The following is a 19,667-nucleotide window of genomic DNA, read 5'->3' on the forward strand; positions in this document are numbered from 1 at the left end:
TATCCCCTCGACAAGTACAAAAATACATATAACAGGAAAGAAAGGTACTCGTAAAGGAGAGATATCACCTGGATTGGCCACAAGAAGCTTCCATCGCAGCAAAGGCGCCTCCAGGCTCCACCAAGTTCCACGAACCACGAAACCTATCCAGCACAACACTTAAAACAAAAACCCAATTAAACGCACCCGCACTAGACAGGGAAATGGCCCTCTTGGCCTAATGAAATCAAACATGACTTTGCTACAAAACTAAATCGGCCCTCTTGGCCTAATGAAATAAAACATGACTTCGCATAACATCCTCCTGGAAACAACTATGATAGACATCAAACCATACCATTCCCAGGGGAACAGGGCTTGTAGCCCTAAACTAGGTGCATTAAATTATGACCCATCCCTCCTGCGTATATTGCAAGAGGTGTTCGCATCACATGTCGTCTAATCAGTCTGTGGGTCCAAGATAATAAAGGCAGATGAGTCTCGCTTACCCTCTGCATCACCCAGATCAACCATCGACTGCCAAAGAGGGCATGTTCAGAAAGCATACCCCACAAACGACTAGGTCCTATCTCATCGTCAATAGATATATCGGGACAAGGGCCACAATTAAAGAAGAGGTCTTCTTCATACGCAAAATTAGCCAATGAATCGGCAAACTGATTCCAGTTTCGTGGAATCAGCTGAAAAGACACTCTATCAAATTCGTCTAGCAGGACTATGGCAGTATGATGGTACATGCAAAGGATGGGGTTTCGTACCATATACGTCCCATTGAGTTGATTTAAAACCAACTGAGAGTCCCCTTTCACCAATAACTGGCGGATACCACCCTTCTTTGCAATATTCAAATCCATAATCAGGGCTTTGTATTCGGCCATGTTATTGGTAAAATTCACCCCGAGATAAACAGCTAACTTCATGACAATGCATCGTCGGGGGTCTCGGATGACAACTCCTACACTTCCTTTTTTGCATGCACCCCTGGACGCCCCATCAAAGTACAAGGTGTACGTCCATAAAGGGTTTACATATTCCGCCATCCGGAACTCTACTCGTAATTATGGTAATCGAAATTCAGCATATTCAACGGGTGGACTGTAGGCTCCATCCCTCCATCATCATTGAATTCAACAGGGATGCTCGTCAAAATTTGTAGGCAGTGATGGCAAAAGACCTTGATCTCCCAAATAAATGTCCCACCTTCTTGCTCAATCACCTTATATCCTTTGCTCCACCAAATGAGCTTTCCCTGATGATACCTCTGTTCTAAATATGGGTGTTCTAAATAAGGGATTAGACGACCCATCAACCTCTATCACAATGTCCTTGCAGATATTTGATCGACCTCTCCTAGACCTGCAAGGCAGTCATAGTATTAGTGCAATCAGAAATAATAAGGTTTAATCTTATTAAGATTAACCTTATTTTTAAATTCTATCCCCTTAAGGTCAGCTAACAAGACTGTGGACTTATTCTTTCCTATTCTAACGATCCTATAGGGCCCGTCCCATTTGGGCTCTAGCTTGCCTGGAAATAATTCATGTCGTGCATCATAATACAGAACAAGCTGTCCTTTCTTGAAGGTGTATTTCTTGGCTTTGAGGTTGTGTAACTGCTTCATTCGGCGCTTCGCCACTTCTTGGTGCAATAAGCTCTGTAGTTTAAGCTCATCTAAATGTGCCAATGTCGTCAAGCACTCAAAAAGTACGTCTTCATCACTCAAAGAATGATTGAGGGCAAACCGAATAGTCAGCAGCTCAATCTCTAAAGGCAAGACACACTCCTCCCCATATACTAACTTGAACGGGGTATGGCCAGTGGCTCGTTTGAAGGTCGTATTATAGGCCCACACTGCCACGTATAACTTTTTATCCCAATCCCACTTCTTTTCCGACACAATTTTGGACAGGATGCCCACAAGCTGCTTGTTGGTGCTTTCAACTTGCCCATTGGCTTGCGGGTTATATGGGGTTGTCTTGTTATGTTTGATTTGCCAAGTCTCTATCAAACATTTGATCACCTTATTCAGGAAATGGGTTCCATGGTCCGACACTAATTCTTTCGGCGGACCAAAACGGCATATTATCTGCTCTAAAAGGGAACTAGCAGTTTCTTTAGCAACATCTTTCCTTGTTGCATGTGCTTCTGACCACTTTGTGAAGTAGTCAATTGCTACAATGATATACCTCTTTTGCGCAGTCGACGGCGGAGTAATAGGACCCACAAAGTCTATTCCCCACTTCTCAAATGGAAGTGTCGCCATAATAGGGGTGAGTGGCCGTTTCCTATTCTCCCGACTATCATGTCGTTGACAAATATCGCATCTCTTAACATAGGCAAACGCATCCTGGAAGATGGCAGGCCACCAATAACCTGCTCTTAACGCCTTTTGTGCTGTAAGCCGTCCAGCAAAATGGCCACCGCAAGCAGAATCATGGCACTCTTCCAAAATGAATGGCACCTCGTCAGGCATCACACACCGGCGATAGATGTCATCAACCCCTTGCCGATATAATGTACTTGTGATCAAGGAAAACTTTAACGCTTGCTGCTTAATTTTCCATTTCTCAGCTTTAGATAATTCGGATCCCACCTCTCCCATCGATAAATAATGCGTTATTGCAGCATACCAGGAGGGAATAGATGCCGTATCTATTTTAAATAACAACTCCATGTCACTACCTTCAGCCACAGATTCCTTCGGCTCCCCAAATTCCACAAGGCATTCCACGATGCCTTGCAACCTTGGTGGCTTGCTCCTGATTTCATAATCAAATTCCTGCAAAGTGATCAACCACTTTGCTAGACGATCACGCGGCTGTAGCTTATTCATCAATAATCGAAGTCCCTCCGCCTTCGTATAAAGCACGACTTTCTCATAGAGAATAAAATACCTGAATTTCTTGGTCCCAAATACCATCGCTAGACACAACTTCTCCATGTAGGTATAATTGATTTCGGATACCCCCAGCTTCTGGCTAGCAAAAGCAATCGGGTGGTACCACTTCTCTTCCCAAATTTGGGCCAAACAGCAGATACTATACATGGTGGCTGCTAAAAATATATAGAACACCTCAACTCTTTTAGGTGCTTTTAAAACGGGCGCTCTTGCTAGCTCCTGTTTCACATCCTCGAATGCTACCTTACAAGGGCCACCCCATACAAACGAACAGCTAAAGGACAATAAATTTGTAAGCGGCAACGTTCTTTCTGCCAAGGTGTTTATGAATCTACAGTAATAACCAACCGAAGACAGAAAGCTATGAACTTCTTTCGGAGTGCACGGTGGGCCCATGGCAACTATAACTTTGACCTTCTCGGGGTCTGTCGCAATTCCTACCGAACTGACCACACGACCCAACAATAGCCCATAAGGTACTTCAAAAACACACTTCTGCGGGTTTAGAGCGATGCAAAATTGTCTACAGCGCTCAAAACATTTTCTTAAAATGATCAACTGCCTTCCTCTCACGGTGGCGGCCCCTAAGTCATCAATAAACACCTTCAACTCTTCAGGGGATATGTCACCGAATGTCTTATCTGTTGTTCGTTGCCACGAACCAGGCGCATTACATAAACCAAAGGCCATCACATGGTACGCAAAAGTACCAAATACAGTGATAAAAGTTGTTTTCAACTTGTCCTCTTTTGCAATTGCCATCTGGTTATATCCTGCAAAGCAATCCATAAACGAATATATCTCCCTACCCGCTAATTGATCCAAAATCTGGTCAATAAATGGCAACGGGTAGTAGTCCTTAACTGTCTGCTTATTCAGCTCCCTAAAGTCTACACATAATCGAATTTGATTATTCTTCTTCTTTCTGATCACAACTGGCGAACACCATTCCGTGTGTTGCACAGGAAAAATCAAACCCGCTTTTCGAAGCTTTTGTAACTCTTCAAACAGCCCGTCCCTCAGTTCGAAAGGCATACGCCTTACTTTCTATCGTACAGGACGACTGCCCTCTTTCAACGGAATTGTATGAACAGTAAGACTAGGAGGAATGCCTCTTAACTCATCATAACTCTAGGCAAAGATATCACGGAATTCCTGAATCAAGGCCACATAGTCCCCTTTCTGCTGTGCTGAGCATAGAACCTAATTTGATTGGCCACGAATCATCAGGCGTACCAAGGTCTAGCTCGATAACATCTGCATCTCTTATACGATCTTGGCCCTCTATCGGCTCGTTCAAAGTAATCTGATAGATGTCTTCTGTGGTGGATCCCTCTTTGGACTCATCACTCGATGATGTCTCACTGGCAGATAAATCTTCTAATGTCTCCAATTCTGTAGAAGATAGAGGAGCTCTCTCACTCTGCGGGGACTCAAGATAAGCATCAACCACCACACGCTGGGCACCTCTGCCAAATATTAGTCGACCGGCGGGTATATCTACTTGGTAGTCCGCTTGCAAGATCCAAGGTCGTCCGAGTAATACTTGGTAACTTGGACGGCCTGCAAAACGAATCACCCTAAAGTCCAACAGGCATTCTACATTTGCAACAGTGACATGGACCTTAGTAATGCAGCCTTCCGGCTGCCTCAAGCTATCATCTGCCATTCTGAGGATTGTGGAGGTATCTTTTTGGATCGCAAGACCCAACCTTTCCATCAGTTCAGAACTCATAATGTTAACAGATGATCCCGTGTCGACAATGGCATAATCTACTAATATCCCATCGACATAGGCTGCAACCCTTGGGCAATGCTTCTCAGCATGCTCGAACCAGTCATCACCAACTCGTGCCCCCAAAGGTTCTACGATATACCCGGTACGTAGGATCTTCCTAAATTCCTTGCGTACTCCTGGGGAAAGCTTAATAAGCTGTAAAAGATTCACATCCGGCTTGACTTCGCATAGAGAGCTCGCCAAATCGAATTCATGATAGTTCGATAGAGCTCGCTTTTCACGCCAAACCATCCGCTCTTTAGGTCACTGAACTGGCTTTATTGCTTCTTTCTTAACTTTCACCTTCTTCTTTGGTGGTTCCTTATCGGCTTTACTTTCTATGGGCTTCAAAGGTCCCCCTTCCATGGCAGGATCCAAAACTTATGTTCCTTTGTTGTCTTGTTTAGGGTTTCCGTCGACAGGCTTATCCTTGTCGGCTTCTCTACCCTTTTGAACTCTTGTAAGAACAGCTCGCAGATTAGAGGTTTCAGCATCATTAACGCGTACAGCCTCAATCAAACTAACCCCACTACCACTTGGTAGCTCCTCCACTGTAGTCTTTGGTCGTTGAAGTATTTGTTTAGGCCCATCTTCTCGCTGGGAATCATTTCCTTGGGCACGATGATTAATAGGCCCTGGCTGTCGACTACCTCGCTGGAGGGAACTGATCTTACTCCAGCAAGTAGCTGCTAAATGGCCGGATTTTCCACAGATGTCGCACTTAACATTTGGGAAATTTCTTGGATAGTGTTGCCTACCATACCATTTGCAACTAAACCTCGAAGGTACACACTCATCTGGGTGTCTACTTCCTATCAAATTTTGTTGTTTTTTAAGGAAGTTGACATCAACAGCTATTTGCCGATACTGCTCTGTAATCATGTCGGTATAATGCTTCATCATGTCCTTAACCTCGCCAAGAACATTGGAAGCGCTCGATTCATAGCCTTGGTCATTACCATGTCGTTCCATCGGCCTAACAATTCGATTAGGCACTGGTTGTTGAGCCACAGGCATGGTATTAGAATTGACTGCCTGGCCTCCACCATTTGGAGCCATTTGACTACCCATAGGCATCGACATGCTAGGGGGAGCTGGTAATAAAGGGATATTCTGCATCATGTTTCCTCTCCCATTAGGGTTAGCCATCGCTATCCCTTGGCCACTACTGCTATTGGCCATCGCCATATTGTTTCCCAATACTAAACCCATATTCGAATTACCTCGAGAAGCATAGGCTGCTTGTAGTCGGGATTCCACCTCTTGTGCTCGTGTAATGGCAGTATCTATATCCCCCAAGGGGACACTACTCAACTGCAATTGGATATTAAAGTCCAAACCATGTAGGAAATATTGCAATTGGGCAGCTGCGGGGATAGGAATAGAGGTGTCCAACTTACGGAAAACCTCTTTTATTTTCTTCGCATAAGCACGAATATCCTCGTGTGGTTCTTGGCGGGTCACGTTGAGTACACGCAACCAATATTGCCCACCCCTTTCAGGGGCAAACTCCCTTCGAAAAGCTCCATAAAATGAATCAATATTCAGTATGGTTCCGGCTTCTAAACCATGATACCATATAGCAGCTCTTCCTTTGAGAGTCATGTTGAAGAACATCATTAAATGTCCTTCTTCTTGGATGCGACAGTTAAACATCAGCTTTTGAAACTCCCTAATGTGGAGTTCCGCATCTTCCTCAACTAGCCCATTAAAAATGGGTAGGGGATAACCTAGAGCCGGCAAATCCGTCATTCCTGCTAGAATTGCAATAGGCTATGCCATAACGAAAATTGGATTTGCACTAGGAATAGGGGACGGTGGGGTTACACCTCCCGCACTTGATATAGACTGGCTTATGGAAGAAAGGGGAGCACTAGAGCTTCCACCTTCTCCTAACTTACTGCTTGTGGCCCCAAGACCACTAGATCCACTCCCTTGTAAGGGTTCAGCACCGCTACGCTTAGGGGAATATCTCCTAAAAATTTCAGCACATCGCCTAGCTCTTTCGTCTCTCTCTTGCTTTTGGATTTCTGCTAGACGATGCTTATCGATAAATAACGGATCAATCTCGGTATCCTTTGGCATAAACTGCTAGTTGGTCCCTAGACAACCAGGATTCGAGGACCGCCACTTTTAAGCGGCTCCCGACAGATGCACCACTCATGGAACCTAGAACGGGCCGGCACTGGCTCGTACGCTAGCCGGACCTCTATCATACGCGCTCAACAACCCCACGGCCTAGCGGCCAGGAGCGTTGATGACACATACATTGCCTTCCTAGACATCTTGCGTTTGTATTACGTCGTTTGTAGTCCATTCTTCTCTCACCCACTACTCCTCATAGGGAGTCCCTTATACATTGCTTAATGGCACGAAGCACAGACATAGGGGATCCTCCAACGGCTGAATGCCGCCACCCCTCTGCGACTCTCCTACACCTTGGGGATTGGCCCCTCGGTGTGTCGCTCAACATATAAACATTTCGCACAAAATCCACTCAAGGTACCATTTAATCGTATACAGGAATGTACCATTGTCCTTACTTCTCTTTTCCCTAGACCCCACGACTAGCCTATTGCTTAGGGTATCCTGTCTCTCACTCAACGTGGGTCAATGTCCTAATGAAAGCAATTGCTGTGCATCCAGGATTGCTGATACCTTTAAATATTTCCATGATTTATGCATATTGTGGATGCCAAGTGCTCAAACAATTATGAAATCAATATTGTGCACATGTGGAAAACATCCTTTCAATGATTTTCAACTACCGTTCTTATGCGGCGTTGCACGAACCTAGCACCGACGAAACCCTCGTGCTAATAGGCTCTTATTTTATAATTATTCACCGATCTATATGGCATGCAAAAAAAAACAACAATCTTTTCATCATTTGACTCCACATTTAGACACATTCTAACCACTCTACCCTCCCATCGATCAAATGCTGCATTGTTGTATAGATTTATAAGGTATTTTGCCATCATTTTATGTGTAAAAAGCGAGAGAAACACACTAGAACAAGAAGGTGGGGTCAAACTGAGGCAAATCCTCATGCTTCAGTCCCCACAAACATTCACAAACATTGTTCTTAATTTTCATTAATTTTTCACACCCAAAATGCATTTTTCCCCTATTTTTAGTGATTTTTCTCTATTTTCCTTGTATTTTCCCTTATTTTTTGCATTATTTAATTACTGAAAATTCAAAATAGGTTATGGGCTGTGGACCTTAGTTCGTTCTTGCAACAAAAATGAAAATTTAGTTGGTGTTCCTATTTATTCCTCCATTTTTATACTCAAAAACATCATTTTCTCTTGATTTTCCATATTTTACGTGTTTTAATGTATTATTTTGAGTCACAAGATGCATGTTTTTCTGATTTTTTGATTATGATCAACAAGTACTCATGGAAAACAGCAACATAAACAATTTTTAGCCCACATGAACAACATTTTATCAATCAAAAGCCATGAAATCTCAAATTTCCTTTGAAAAAAATTGAATTACCGCTTATTTGCGTGTTTCGGGTTTCATGTCCATGGCTACAAATCTAAAAATCAGCAGCACTTCATGCTCATGATGATCACAAGTCACCATTTCTAGCCCATGGAGCAATCCGATCGATTCCGGACAAGCCTCCACCATTCTTTCTTCTTCCTTCCTCTTCCCACATGAACTTGCCTTTAGAAGAGAGAGAGGGAGGAGAGAGAAAGACTGAAATCAGAGATCTTCAAAGAGAGCATCATTTGACGGGCGAAGGGCGGCGATAGAGTCAGCATTCAGGAGGGAAGCAAGGGCCAATGTCTGTTGGATAGGTTGTGTGCAGGCTGGAGATGGCATCATCAAGATCTAAGCGCAAAAATCAGCGCCTGCTGTCCACGTTTCTTCATCCTCTGTCTCTCCACGATTTCATGCTATCTTTTATGTTGCATAAAATTTCTTGGGCTCCCAAAGGTCATGCCCACTTTGGCCACTCCAATGTCCACCTCTTCAAATCTTGCCCAACTTCTTGGCCATTTTCCCGTCCGGACTCGGAATTGAGCTCTGAAAAATCCTGGGCGTCCGGCTTAGCATCCCGTATTGGCCAGCAGCTCGTGTTAACCCGCACGACTATCTGAAAAATTATGAAAAATCAACAAGTGTCGCTTGGGCACCTTTAAAGCACTTTGGTGCTTAAAATCGTCCTAGGTCGAGCTGCCGCCTATGACAGTGAATATTTTTCCCTTGATATTCATAATTTTTAGCTATTTTTAAGCAATTCCCAGCACCAAAATTCCGCTCTCACACATGTCTACACTTAGCACGTCAGTGGTTATTATGAATCTCACATGGCCATTGACATTACTTGTTATATTCAGGTTATTACACCTATTTACAGCTGGCATAGTTATAGCACTAGTCGACTAGTGTAGTCGGTTATGCATTGTTTGACTTAGTAGGCCACTTTCCTTTATGTTGTATCTTATATATACTTTGTGTACATTGAAAAGAGTATGGAAGAAGAAGAAGAAACCAACAAGAAAACGTTTTGGCCTCCATCTCTCTTCTTGTCTCTTGAGTGAGCTTCTCCTTGTGCATTTTATGTGTGTTCGGCGCAGCATCTTGAGCAAGTCCCCCCACCACGTGATTCTTGACATCCATATCCTACACAAGAGGTCGACGTGACTCGAGATGGGATCTCGAGACCCGCATACTAGTCAACGGGTGGAACTTGGAATAGCGATCCCTGTGGATTGCTAGGATAGCCTTCGAGCGGATTTATTTGATGTATTCCAAAGACTAATAAATAAAGATCAAATGTTGAAAAGGAACTTGCTTGACATTGTCTTTCTGTGTCAGTGTCTAAGTTATGTGAAGGAACCACTGATTAATTGGTTAATTAAGGAAGCTGTTTTTGCTTGTCAAACTAAATGTGGTAGGTAATTAGATAACTAAAGCAACCCGAGGAAAGTGTGTTGGACGTGACTCTGGGTCCGTCCTACGGAAGGGTGGTCTCGGTTGGCCGGGAACTTTTCTCAAAGGATTTGACAGCGAGGCAACAATGACTTAGAATCAATAAAAGCTAGAGTCATGATTTGTGCTGTTTTAGGGGAACAGAATGGGACTATTCCTTACGGGCAGAGAGGTTGAGCTTCGCATCCCTCTCATTTCCCATTCTCCTTGAACCAAGTGCAGTATAAATCTGGTTTGACCCTGATGTTTCTGTGTAAAGTAGTTTGTCTGGGGCTCGACGCTAGCCACCTTCTAGAAACTTGACCATTACGAAAACCCTGATTCAGATCAGTCCTAAGTGGGAATGACCGGAATGCTTCCACTTCGTGGCAGACTCGGGAAGACCTAGATCGCAAACCCCGTGTCATTCCTTGGGAGTGCCAGGCGGCGCTTTCTAGACTATCATCCCGATGGGCTGCTAAGACGTGTCCTAGAAGTGGACGGGGAGACACGTTACACCTCACGACTTGCACCACCCACCTAGGACTTGCGACACCTAGGCACACCACCTAGGCTTATAGCACCTACCACACTTTGAACATATAAGAGTGAGATGTGCAAAATCAAGCTTTCTTTTGTTCAAACAATATGCATGTGTGCAACAATTCCTCAAAGCATCACAATCATGTCAAGATGACCTTAGAGGAATGAAGGTATGTGGGAGTGGAATTATGTGTGGGAGTGAGTACTTGATGTGCGGAAGTAGGATTTGATGTGTGGGAGTGATAAGTGGTGCAAGTCTTAGGTAGGTAGTGCAAGTGCAAAGTGTAGACAAGTTGTGCAAGCCTAGGTGGTGCAAGTCCTAAGTGGGTGGTGCAAGTCGTGAGGATAGTGTAAGTGGTGTAAACTAGTGGTGCAAGTGGTGCAAGTGACAAGTGTAGGCACTTTTATAAACCAAGGTTAAGCGGTCTAGGAGACATTTTGTCACATCATAAGGACATGGCACACCTAGTACCTAGGCAACTCACGTTAGGCTAACATCACCTAGGGACATTTAGGATCATATTGCAAAACCATAACAATCATTTCCACACCTAGGCATATAACACACAATAACTCAAGGGAGGAAATCATCCAAGCTACCACCAAGAGCTAAAGCCCAATCACTACAAGAAGGACCCAATGAGAGAGAAGTCATTGACTAAGCTATCAAGAGTACCAAGCTGAATTCACACCATTCTAGGGATTTATAAGATCAAAAACACACACATGAATTGAAACAAGAACTTTAACATGCAAGAAGTTTATCATCTGGCTTTTCAAAGCCTCAGACTCAGTTGATGTGCCTCATAGCAGACTAGGCCATAGGTCTACAAGTCCTAAAATCTTTATAGTCAACAATAAAGACAAACCTTCCCATCCATCTATCCATTGACAATATGATTGAGCTAATGACTCAAGATGGGGATAGAAACATTCACAAAGATTAACCTTAGATGCATTGAGTGTGGCATCACTTGTATGTATCATGACTATCCAACACACAAGACATCCAATAATACCCTTGCACAATCCATGGAGCCCCGACAGGTCAAAGCCACCAAGATTGACCTAGAATATGAAGAGCTAGTACCTGCTAGATATCTTGAGATCAAACTAACTTCCAAGTCATCGATGAAGCTTCTAATTACAGCATCTTGACTTATGATATACGAACTACGATTGGTCAATCTGAACTAGTCCCAAAAAATGTAGCCATCAAACCTTATGGAGGATCACCTTCTCCCCTCCTAGGATGATGGAAGATTCTTCAACCTATATAGAATGAGAGCCTTTCCATTGTGTTTTATGTGCTTCCAAATTGAGAAGATATGGGTAGAAAGGTTATGTTTGGAAGAACTTTCAAGTGTGTGACTAGATGTATTGTGGATTATGAAGCACACCAAATACATTTGAGCTTACTAGAAGTTGAGATTGTCACTGTTTTTAGCCCAAGAACCTTATCTCTTCTCCAAGAAGGAAAAGTAACCTGTCTTAGAGTCAAATCAAAAACCTAGTGAGGATGGCCAAAGAGTTCTAAAGGAGCTACTCAAGGCACATGCAGATAAGAGAGAACTACTTAGTGTGAATCATCTTGGTAGCAAAGGAAAGACCAAGGTAGCTAAGACCACCACAAAAGCCTCTCAAGCTATTAGAAAGAGAGATTTATCTAGAATACGAGACCTAGAAAATATAATTGGAAGCATCACTGGAGAGTTAGCACAAAACTGCGATGGGTTGTTACATGCTCAAGGGTTTCATGTGGGAAATAGTTGGACTTGGTTGTTTAAACCACCCACAAAGCCACTAACCACTGCCCAAGGTCCATCAAAATCCAAGAGAAATAGAAAGAGACCTAAACATAGATCTAGGTTAAGGACCAAGATACTTGTGGAGATAAAAATTGACAAGCTAGTGATTGAGAGGCTAGTTCTTGAGATACCCATATCCACAATTTTGGAAGTGCAACAGCCTAAAGCAGTTGGTAATCCATAAGAGAAACTTGCAATGATTGAGTAGTCACTATGTCAAAAAGTGGACATAAAGAAGCTACTACTTGGTATTGTTGCTCATATACTGCAATAAAAAGTCCAAGGAAGTCGACTATAGATCCCTCTAGTGTTGACAAGTAACAACCCACGGTTGTTGCCAAAATAGAACATCCAACAACAACAACATAGTGCAGTTGCTCAATCCACTAAAAAGGATCCACAAGGGATAGCTAAGAAAACATCAAAGGATCAACAATATTCCTCCATGAGTGTTGTCAAAAATAAATCTAGAAATTTCAAGACCAAGACTAGTTCCAATTAGTCTGGTGATCTTTGTGTGCAATCATCTTTGATTGATACGATTGACCAATCCACTACTGCAAAATTTACTACTTCCAATTTTGAGGTGGAACCCATGCAGTCCCAACCCTTGGCTATAACCAAACTTGTCATTTCAACTAAGGAACAAGCCTCTAGTACTTCAGTCTCACAACAAAATACTATGTCTAGCCCAAAAAACACAATGAATACAATGACTCAAAGTCTTGTTCTTCTCAGCTAGAAGCTCTAGTGCATTTAAAGCTAGTTAAGAGATCTCTCATGGAGGCTTTAGAAAATATGGGGCAACAAAAGGATCAATTAAAGGCTATGAATTTTAGGGAACTAGATGAAACACTATTTACTTCACTCACACGTGCACATATTCATGCTAACATTGGAATTCAGACTTTTGAGGGTGAGAAGCTCTTAAAAAGGCCTCTAACATGGTCAGAACAATCACCAATTTGTTGGTGTTACCCAACAATTGTAGGAGAAATCATGAAGAAAATGACCAAGGTAGAGCAAGAGAAGCATCGCTTGATTCTTGTGTTCCACCCCAAGGAGTGCATGACAAGCAAGGAAGAAATTGTAACATTAGCTAAGAAAGCAAAAGGACAAAGTGAGTTTGAAAGGAAATTATATTCTACTCGAGGTTTAGCTACAAGGTATGAGAGCCATCTAATGATTATTGTTGAGCAAAGAAAGGCACTCTAGACTTCCATGCATGATCCAACATATGTAGCACCTACATGTGTGAGAGTGCTTGTGACTGTTTGTAGGTGTCAACATTTCTAAACTTGTTGAAATAGATCCCTTATGTGACAAACTCCTTTCCGAGGAAGAGCTACACATTGCAAGTTGATTGGGATAAATCAACATAATGATTGATGTTATTAGATATATTTTCTACCTTACACATTACCCACAACTTCTTGATGGCTATACTTTGTTACAGTACAATTTGAATTTCTCGAACAAGTTCATCCCAAGGTTGAATGACACAACACATCATCTTTCCTTTACTTCTAGTACCACACAAAATGACTATTCATACCATGATGTGAAGCAGTAGAGTGATGTACATAAAACTCCTATTAACATTGACACAATGGCTAAAAGTAGTGTGCTTGAAATTCCACACCATCAGTTCAACCAAGTTGAGCAAGCTAAATCCCAAGTTGCTCTAGAGGAGGTTGCTTAAAGACTCACCTCCAGATCAACCCTACTAAACATGTCCCCCCTTTTGGTCTCTAGTCTTTGCTTTTTTATCAATCACTCAACATCATGGATGGTCATTTGGCCAAGAGATTTAATTCCTATGTGTTGGGGGTAAAGGTGCCTATGCCTAGCCACCCATGTATTATTACATTGATAGTACCCACACCACCTGCACACTGTAGGTGATGGGTGCCCATCATTGTCACTTCATTCTTTATTCTTTCAATGAGATTTGAATAAAGGGAAGACTAGTCACACATTGTGACTATTGGAGTTCCCACATATTGAGTCTCTCTCTCTTGCTCTCTTGATCCATTCGCCATAGCTCACACCTCTCTTGCTTCTGCTTGCTCATGCTTCCACTTGGGCTTCTCCCTTCAATTGTTATTAGAGCCACATCCTTTTGAGCTTGAGCTCAATCTGGCATTGCTTTAGCTCTCATTCAAGCTACCTACAACAAGGTTTCACCATTGGCAGCCATAGCTCCACCTCTTGAGGTTCATATTGAGCTCTCATTTCTCTAGGACTTCTCAAGACCTATTGGGGCTATCTAAAGGGACTATTCAGCTCAATACTCAGGGCTAGAAATACAAATACGTTTTTTCAGCTGTGGCCACTTTCAAGCACTATGCTTGCTCAACCACTCCCCAGCATTGGAAAAAGGCTTTAGCATTGTTTACCACTCCTCCTGACATTGACCATTAACATTGAGCATTGGTTTTGAGTCATTGAGCTTCAACTATTAATTGTGCAAACAGGGTAGCATGTTGTCATAAAATAATGAGATCCATATCTTCAATGCTTCAAGCTCGTATATGCTTCTCGGATGCCCGTATACCTATGTTTTGTTGTTGGATACTTGGGGGATCATATGTCATTGGTTTGAGATGCTATTGGATTGATTTGAGCACTCTTTTAGCTTAGTTTTCTCATAGATTTCACTAGTATCATAATAGGGTTGAATGTTATTTATCTAGGAAATGTCATGCTCTTGACTTATGTGATGCTCATGGGATGCTCATTTGATGTTGGACACTTGCCCATATTTGGCTCAGTTTTATTGTCATTTTTACTGATGTATTAAGCAGGGCTGAAGGTTATTTTATCAGTGTGAAAGCATATGCCTATTTCTTGTTGATTCTTCCTGCCTACTTGGATGATACATTGATGTCTATGGTCGATGCCACATTCTTGGCCATGCTCCTAGAATGCTTTTGGGCCTTGATTGAGCTCATTTTTGCTCAACAGACTTGACTGTCATTTTATTGTTGTACATACAGTGGACTACAAGCTTTTAACAGGGATAGTCTATGCCTAATGCTCTTTCATGCTATTCGGGCATTCTACTAGATGTATTGCATGACATTGAGGCTCTATGCTTAGTTATGCTATTGAATGCATTTGAGATTTGATTTGAGCTTAGGACATTTGACATCAGTTGTCAGTTACTCCATTGGATGCTTTAGAGGTCTATGACCTTACATGCTTGAAGCTTTTATTGGGTCTTATGTTCTCGGCTATGTACTTGATGCATCTTGGATGCTTCGATGCCACTCACATGAAGATTTGAGCTTTGTTTGCTCATCTGGCATTTGACTTTTATTCCTGTGGGATCCGCTTACTTGACACTTGGATGTCACATTGAGCTTTGGATTTTATTTGCAGCGAGCTTGAGTATGCTATACCTCATTTTTAGCATGCTATAATTGCAGACTGTTGTATTATTTATGAGAACAGTCTCCTCCATTTGATGCTATTTTGGTCGTAGTTTGTGGATATCTCATTATTTGGTTTGTATCTCTTGTTTTCAGTTTGTTTTGGCTGTGGATTTGGGGCTGTTTGTAGGTATTACAATAGCCTATTTCCTTAGTATTGTGCCTCTTTTTTCTTGTAGGATGGCTAGTCATTCAAATGACAGTGGCATCTTCAACATTAAAAAGTCGGATGGCAGCAATTATGGCTATTGGAAGACCAAAATTTGACAGGTTTTGGTGTAGAAATCTTAGATTAGGCCAATCAAATGTAAAAGCATTAAGCCTAAATGTCACAATCAAGATGTATGGGATGACTTAGATGAGCTTTGCAGATCCACAATTATCTTGTCCCTCAACAAGGAGGTTTATTATAACGTCATCACAGATGGACAATTTGCATGGGATCTTTGGGAAAAAATCCATAATCTCTATGATAAGCAGAGCCCTGTTTCTCAAATGATATATTGGCTAAAGCAGCTTATGGACCTTTGTATGAAGGAAGGTACGAGTGTTTCTCAACATTTGAGCAAGTTTCATGCTATGATTGGCTAGCTGTCATTATAGGGTATTGACTTTAAGGACAATCTTCCACCTTTGTTCTTGTTGGTCACTCTACCTGAGTCTTGGAACACATTTCATACTTCTATGTGTGCAAATATGCCCGAGAATGGGCTGAAATTGTTTGATGTAGAGGGTGCACTCCTATAGAGGAGATCAATAGGAAGAATGTGGATGCTTCTTGTACTTCTCATGCTTTGATTGTCCGGGGTCCCCATGATGGAAAGAGTGGGAATGACCACCACCATGGTAGAGACTCGCATAAGTCTCATTCTAAGTCGTGCGGAACTTAAGTCTGATTTGACATGCCATTATTGTGGGAAAGTAGGACATATCTAGCCATAATGCCAAAAAATGTGCAATGACAAGCACAAGGAAAAGGACAAAGATAAAGCACATGATAAGTTTGATGATCATAGCATTGTCAGTGCTGCTAAGTCCATTGTTAAGATTGAAGAGATCAATGTAGTGTAGCAAATTGACTTTGATGATGATTACATACTTGCAACTTCTTCTTTGGATGAGTCATAACTGTTTGATGCCTTGCCTAGTTTTATTCAGTGTGTTGGTTGATGGATTTAGGGGCTTCCTTTCATGTGACCACTCATAGAGAGTGGTTCCACTCCTATCGTAGTATGACTGGATCTGTCGATTTGGGGAATGACTTGGCATTGCAGATAGTTGGTATTGGTGATATTTGGTTGCAGTCTGGTTCAGGTAGTATGTTTACTTTGCACAATGTTTGACATGTACCAACTCTCACAAAGAGTCTTATCTCTGCTAGCACATTGGATGATAAGGTTTACTTTGTTTTATTTGGGGATTCTTCTTGGAAGATCACCCATGAGAACCTTGTTCTAACATGTGGTGCCAAGTCTAGCACTTTATATCCCTGGATCCATAAATCATGTTTTGTTTATGGTTGCAGTTCCACATGTATCTCTTTGGCATCATCGCCTTAGGCACATATCCTTAAAGGGAATGAAAATGCTTACTCATTTGTAGTATCTTCCAGCTCTTGACTATAAGTGTTTTGAGTCATGTGATCATTGTTTGTAGTATCTTCCAGCCCTTACTCGTTTGTAGTATCTTCCAGCCCTTGACTATAAGTGTTTTGAGTCATGTGATCATTGTTTGTATGGCAGGCAAACACATAGTACACATAAGAAGTCTGGCACACTCTACACATGGGTGAGCCTTTGGCTCTTGTTCATTTTAATGTCTGTGGACCTATGCCCTATCAATCGTTAGGAGATGCAAAGTAATTTGTCACACATTCATTAATGATTACTCACATAAGGTCTGGGCATATCCCATAAAGCTAAAATATGATGTTTTGGCTACCTTTCAGCATTGGCTTGCATTGGTTGAGAACTAGTTTGAAAATACTGATAGTTAGATAATGGGGTGAGTATATCTCTAAAGCCTTTGAGCAGTTTTTCAATGAAAGGGGTATTAAGCATCAGTTGACCGCTCTGTACACCCCATCCCAAAATGGTATGGTTGAGTGCATGAATAGGACAATACATGAAAGGGCTCGTAGTATACTTAGTCAGACAAGCTTACCACAATAGTTTCGGGCTAAGGTAATGACTATTATTGTACACTTAATAAATCGATCTCCTTACAGTTCTATTAACTTTCAAGTTACAGAGGAGGTATGGTCTAGAAAACCTCCCTCGTATGATCATTTGTGTGTCTTTGGTTGTGAGGTTTTTTGCCATAATGTATCCCATGACAAATGCATAAGGCTAGATCTTAAGTCCAGGCTATTGCCTATGGGATCCACAAGGCTGCTCTCGGAGAGTCATCCATAGCAACGATGTAGTTTTCCATGAGGAAAAGATGCATAAGCAGTATGGCTGGATAGTTGAGACACATAAGGTTATCTTTCAAGAGGAGCCTCCTGTTCCCATACAGCCAACTAGATAACTTGCAGTATCAAGTGATGCTCTAGTAGTCTATGACCATGATGTTAGATTGAATGTGCAGGCTCCTCAACCTGCCTTTAGATGCTTTGCTAGAGCTAGACATCCTCTTGAGCAGTTTGAGCCCTCCATTGATTATGTGATGGTGACAGATGTAGGTGAGTCTCTCACTTATGATGAGGCCACGTGCCATGGTGATAGTCACTCTTGGAAGAAGGCCATGCAATCAAAGTTTGATTCTTTATTAAAAAATCATACATGGAAGTTGGTTCCTTTGCCTGGTGGAAAGTGTGCTTGCATTGCCATGCAAGTGGTTGTACAAGTTGAAGATCACCTTGGATCCCCCAAGCTTGCCTATAAGGTTTGATTGGTTGCTAAGGGTTTTAAATAGGAGAATGGTGTTGACTTCGAGGAAGTATTTCACTTGTCATCAAGATGACTACCCTATGCCTGGTACTAGCATTGGTTGCTCAATTAGATCTAGGCCTTTATCAGATGGATGTTAAGATAGCTTCTTACATAGGGACTTGTATGAGGAGATTTATATGCAGTAACATAAGGGCTTTGAGAAAAAAGGCAAGGAACACCTAGTGTGCAGATTGAGAAAGAGCCTTTTTGGCCTTAAGCAGTCACTTAGGGAATGGTACCACAAGTTTGATGCTTTTATGCATTCACACGGCTATATACGTAGTGATATGGATCTATATTTATATAGAAGAAGGCTCGTGATGGCAGTCTTTTGATTTTGGCACTCTATGTGGATGACATGTTGATTGCCGGGAGAGCTCCTGATGAGCTAGATGCTTTGCAAAGTCACCTTAAGAAGAGCTTTGAGATGAAAGACATGGAATAGGCCTCACATATTCTTGGGATATGCATTACGTGTGACCACTCTCAAGGGCTTCTTTACTTGTCACAAAAGAAGTATATCCAGAAGGTCTTTGAGCAGTTTCATATGCAGAATGTTAAGCCTATTGGCCGGCCTTTGTCTTCTTACATGAAGCTGAGACAAGCCAATTGTCCGCATCTGATGAGTAGAAGGCCGAGATGGCCAAGATTCCTTCTACATCCACACTAGGCAGTTTGATGTATGCCATGATAGCCACTTATCCTGACATAGCTTTTACAGTGGGAGCTGTGACACGCTATATGGTTATACATGGCAAGCGACATTCGGATGCCATCAAGGGTATCATGAGATACTTGAAGGGCACAATAGACATATGCATATGTTATGGTAGCTAGGATACAGGAGTCATGGGGTACACTAACATTGTTTATGTAGGACATGGAGATAATAGAAAATCCACCTCTAGCTATGTGTTTACCTTTGCTAGGGGTGTTTTTTCTTGGATGTCTAGGGTGTAGAAATGCATGGCACTCTCTACTATACACAGAGGTTGAGTATGTTGCAGCCACCAAGGCTTGTAAGGAGGCTCTGTGGTTTGACCGTCTAGTGGTAGACCTTGGTATGCCTGACATGGTTCCTACACAGCATTTGGATTCTATGAGTGCTATCCAATTAGCCAAGAATCTGGTCTTCCATGGGAAGACGAAGCACATTGAGGTGCAGTACCTTTTTATTAGAGAGGTTGTTGAGCACAAGTCTGTTGACCTTGTCAAGATTTGAACTAGCCAAAATCTTTCAAATCTGCTCATGAAAAGTCTCTCAGCAGAGCGTTTTGTCTTCCTTAGGAAGTTGATGGGTGTTGGATGAGATGACCTCTATTCCTCATCCTAATGTACTCT

The sequence above is a fragment of the Lygodium microphyllum genome, chromosome 26 (assembly GCF_053477565.2).
Source record: "Lygodium microphyllum isolate KBCC chromosome 26, Lygodium_microphyllum_v1.1.10, whole genome shotgun sequence".
In the NCBI taxonomy this organism is placed as follows: domain Eukaryota; kingdom Viridiplantae; phylum Streptophyta; class Polypodiopsida; order Schizaeales; family Lygodiaceae; genus Lygodium; species Lygodium microphyllum.